Source organism: Schistocerca nitens, unplaced genomic scaffold (assembly GCF_023898315.1).
Source record: "Schistocerca nitens isolate TAMUIC-IGC-003100 unplaced genomic scaffold, iqSchNite1.1 HiC_scaffold_235, whole genome shotgun sequence".
In the NCBI taxonomy this organism is placed as follows: Eukaryota; Metazoa; Arthropoda; class Insecta; order Orthoptera; family Acrididae; genus Schistocerca; species Schistocerca nitens.
This window is the reverse complement of record NW_026045776.1, coordinates 15,001-20,000: the sequence shown is the minus strand read 5'-3', so window position 1 is coordinate 20,000 and position 5,000 is coordinate 15,001. Positions and strand designations below refer to the sequence as shown.

The 5,000-nt window shown below is 54.0% G+C and overlaps 1 non-coding gene across 1 annotated transcript in view; it reads left to right on the top strand.

Annotated features, from left to right (window-relative positions):
• Window positions 1-4,028: 4,028 nt before the first annotated feature.
• LOC126222495 (small subunit ribosomal RNA) overlaps window positions 4,029-5,000 on the top strand; it is a 1,910-nt gene continuing 938 nt past the window's right edge. The window contains exon 1 of the ribosomal RNA XR_007543392.1: window positions 4,029-5,000. This exon is cut by the window's right edge and continues 938 nt beyond it. This is a non-coding gene — a ribosomal RNA (small subunit ribosomal RNA).

The window sequence follows — 5,000 nt, the reverse complement described above, 5'->3', positions numbered from 1 at the left end:
TCGCACCATACCGCCCCCTATTGGACGACGTTGACAATGCCACCGACGGGCACACGAACGACATCTCTCGGAATGTGAGTACACTACATTGACATCCAGCCCATAAACGACACCTCCATCTACAGGAATTCAAGGAAACTACGCCAAGCATACTGCCAAAACACAGCACCGCCATCTATGCAAATACGACGAAACCACATGCAATACCTCCATCTACGCGCATCTGACAACACTACATCCACCATGTCGAGCGCACCACAAAAATTAACGCCATCTGTCGATCTCCCACAACATGACCCCTGGAACGACGATACCGCCACCTATGAGACACAAGCTGACTACGACATCGCTGGGCCGACAGTACACATTTTTCGACCCCACGCACCAAGACTGCATCCTCTGACCACCCCAGGAGCCCCGACGCCAGTGCCTGCGCCGCAGAAAGTGGTCGACCGACAATCACTCCACCCGCACCCGTACGTGCTCCACCCCAACAGCCCACCTCGCAACTCCAGCGGATGAACGGCGGACTCTTCTCGCAGTCGTAAGTTGCAAACCACCCCTATATCGTCCGTTTCATGAAGAGTTTTATCCAAGATGCGAAATTCCCGCTGTCCCCACACATGCTCTAAGTCTGTGCGCGATTGCGTTGCTCACAGTACGGATTCCGATGCCGAGCGATCAGCTAGAAAGCGCCCCAACCATGTCGATCCCCATGGGCGTTGCACTCGCAGTCGCAAAGACTCTGGGCAATGGCTAAAAGCGCTCCGCAATATATTACTCAGACGGGTAATGACGGTCCGAGCGCTCAGTGTCAGGAGAGCTTTCCTGAGCCCTGACCCACAGGCAGGGTGTAGCGTATCCCACCCGCAGACATGTGACGTTGTCACACGACCAGTTGTCACTAATCGACTGATTGCCGATAATCGTATGCCATACACCGGGGAAAGCTGCCGCAAGGGGTAGCTACGTAGTGCAGTCGCACCTCTACTACTGTACAGAGATAGAACACCGCGTGACCGCAACCAGATTAAACTGATACATGGCGCTGATTACTAATAGATGCAGAGCCATCGGAATATAGATGGCATACGACATACAACAGTCCCTATACATGCTGACAGTCTGTGCACACATGCGAACTACACGTCACCCAGACACTCTATCACACACTACTCTCTGGCTGTAACAGACACAGACAAGATATCTAAGCACCAGCATGGAACAACATCCAGTGCATCCTCTCCGCCACATTACACCATTCACACTATGATAACAAAACCAGGAGGTCCACCCCAAAAACAGAATATCTCACTCTTCCAACAACCATCATTACTCAGATAAGCCACAAACACCCACACATGTCCTAGACAGGGGTGCAACCAACACCACCACACTGCCTTGTCTCACAGCATATAAGCAATGGCAGGAATGAAAGACACAGGCCTGCCACTCCCTTGCCACACCCACGCAACCGGCGCACCACCTCCCCTGAGAGAAAGATGCATCCTGACGTGACACATCTCAGGGTGCCTCAGGCGTCCACTTACCATCATCACTATGAACGAACCTCGTCCCCTCCCCCCTCATACACCATCCCTTAACCTAACCTATGTTGCACCTTAACCTAACCTATGTTGCACCTTAACCTAACCTATGTTGCACCTTAACCTAACCTATGTTGCACCTTAACCTAACCTATGTTGCACCTTAACCTAACCTATGTTGCACCTTAACCTAACCTATGTTGCGCCTTAACCTAACCTATGTTGCGCCTTAACCTAACCTATGTTGCGCCTTAACCTAACCTATGTTGCGCCTTAACCTAACCTATGTTGCGCCTTAACCTAACCTATGTTGCGCCTTAACCTAACCTATGTTGCGCCTTAACCTAACCTATGTTGCGCCTTAACCTAACCTATGTTGCGCCTTAACCTAACCTATGTTGCGCCTTAACCTAACCTATGTTGCGCCTTAACCTAACCTATGTTGCGCCTTAACCTAACCTATGTTGCGCCTTAACCTAACCTATGTTGCGCCTTAACCTAACCTAAGTTGGGGCTTAACCTAACCTAAGTTGGGGCTTAACCTAACCTAAGTTGGGGCTTAACCTAACCTAAGTTGGGGCTTAACCTAACCTAAGTTGGGGCTTAACCTAACCTAAGTTGGGGCTTAACCTAACCTAAGTTGGGGCTTAACCTAACCTAAGTTGGGGCTTAACCTAACCTAAGTTGGGGCTTAACCTAACCTAAGTTGGGGCTTAACCTAACCTAAGTTGGGCCCTAACCTAACCTAAGTTGGGCCCTAACCTAACCTAAGTTGGGCCCTAACCTAACCTAAGTTGGGCCCTAACCTAACCTAAGTTGGGCCCTAACCTAACCTAAGTTGGGCCCTAACCTAACCTAAGTTGGGCCCTAACCTAACCTAAGTTGGGCCCTAACCTAACCTAAGTTGGGCCCTAACCTAACCTAAGTTGGGCCCTAACCTAACCTAAGTTGGGCCCTAACCTAACCTAAGTTGGGCCCTAACCTAACCTAAGTTGGGCCCTAACCTAACCTAAGTTGGGCCCTAACCTAACCTAAGTTGGGCCCTAACCTAACCCACGTTGCGCCCTAACCTAACCCACGTAATTGTTTGTTATATGAATCTAGAAATTCGTGTAGCGTTGCCTAATCGCAACCCTCTCAACATAGTTCGCTGCGCGCACACTCTGGTGTCCTGCGTATTGAATCATGTTACGGTGCCTACCCTCACAACATCTAGCGAGTGTTGCGTACGTTCCACATGGTCCCGCTATCCACTGTAATGTGTACTGCTATAAGACGTATATCGCCCCCCCCCCCCCCCCCCCCCTCCCCTGTCGCCTCTAGTTCGTCAGTCAGGAGTTTGCGTGTTCAATGAGCTTCGCAGCTGTGCAATGGCATCGGCATACGTACGCGGGCCACCTTCCACGTGTTCTCTCGTGCATACGTCGCAGCATGTATGTGGACTGATGTGGCGTGTCGTGACTCATAACATCCAGGCATGCAAGACCCATTGAATTCGCAAATGTAGATGGACGTCTACGTTTGCTGCCCAAGTTACGCAAATGAACTGGAAATCCGTTGTTGCGCGGTTGTTCGCGCTGGAGGTGAATCGTTGATATCGACGATCGGTACAGGTATTAACCGGTTGCTTCAGCGACACCCGTCATACCCACGAACGTGAGTGGGCATGTGGGTATGAAGCGATACGCGGCGGTGGCTGGGTGGGACCGTCCCCGGCCGGTGAGGGGGGGGCGCCCGGCGTGCTGGCCGCGCGCTGCGTGGGCGCACGCGCGGCAGCCGGCTGGTGGGGGCGCCCAGTGGCAGGCGCGCCGGCTGACGGACGCGGCAGGCGGCGCATCTGCGTGCCGGCGCACCCAGCGCGCGGCGCCGTGCGGCCAAAGTGGGTCCTCCCGGGCCCGGTGCGAAGCGCGGTGGACATCTGCAGTGTGCTGGTCCGATTGAGGACTGTGTGCGTTGAGGATGCGCCGCCGCCCGGCACTCGGCGCCGCGACGCCGTCTGCTGCTCGGTCGCCCCCGCGGTTCTCGCAGGTGGTTTGTATCGCAGCTGTGCGGATGTGTTGGCGCGTGCGCTGTGCTGGGAGAGTTCGCTTTGGCACCCAAGTGGGGCTCTGCCCCTCTGTGGCGCTGGCGTTGGAGCTGCCCGGTCACTGTTTGTGGCCGCGTGTTGTCTCCCGCCGGCAACACCACGACAGCACGCTCCCGGGCCTCTGTCGGCAGCGGCAAGCTCAGTTGGGAGCACGGGTGGTCGCACTGAAAGCGTCTACTCGCCTATCTCCGGGCGATTGCGCCTCTCTCGAACCCGACCAAGTACTTAGGACGGCGCTGCGCGCCGCCGGGACCTGAGAGGGTTTCGAGGTGTATCGTGCAGGGGAGCCCAGCCTCCTCCTGTTTGCAGAATAATTGAGCGGACGCTTGCGTGTTCGCGCGGGCCTCCGGGACACACTCCCGGGCGGCCGGCTGCTCAGCTCTAGTTGACGCAGCTCCCTGGTTGATCCTGCCAGTAGTCATATGCTTGTCTCAAAGATTAAGCCATGCATGTCTCAGTACAAGCCGCATTAAGGTGAAACCGCGAATGGCTCATTAAATCAGTTATGGTTCCTTAGATCGTACCCACGTTACTTGGATAACTGTGGTAATTCTAGAGCTAATACATGCAAACAGAGTCCCGACCAGAGATGGAAGGGACGCTTTTATTAGATCAAAACCAATCGGTCGGCTCGTCCGGTCCGTTTGCCTTGGTGACTCTGAATAACTTTGGGCTGATCGCACGGTCTTCGTACCGGCGACGCATCTTTCAAATGTCTGCCTTATCAACTGTCGATGGTAGGTTCTGCGCCTACCATGGTTGTAACGGGTAACGGGGAATCAGGGTTCGATTCCGGAGAGGGAGCCTGAGAAACGGCTACCACATCCAAGGAAGGCAGCAGGCGCGCAAATTACCCACTCCCGGCACGGGGAGGTAGTGACGAAAAATAACGATACGGGACTCATCCGAGGCCCCGTAATCGGAATGAGTACACTTTAAATCCTTTAACGAGTATCTATTGGAGGGCAAGTCTGGTGCCAGCAGCCGCGGTAATTCCAGCTCCAATAGCGTATATTAAAGTTGTTGCGGTTAAAAAGCTCGTAGTTGGATTTGTGTCCCACGCTGTTGGTTCACCGCCCGTCGGTGTTTAACTGGCATGTATCGTGGGACGTCCTGCCGGTGGGGCGAGCCGAAGGCGTGCGACCGCCTCGTGCGTGCTCGTGCGTCCCGAGGCGGACCCCGTTGAAATCCTACCAGGGTGCTCTTTATTGAGTGTCTCGGTGGGCCGGCACGTTTACTTTGAACAAATTAGAGTGCTTAAAGCAGGCAAGCCCGCCTGAATACTGTGTGCATGGAATAATGGAATAGGACCTCGGTTCTATTTTGTTGGTTTTCGGAACCCGAGGTAATGATTAATAGGGACAGGC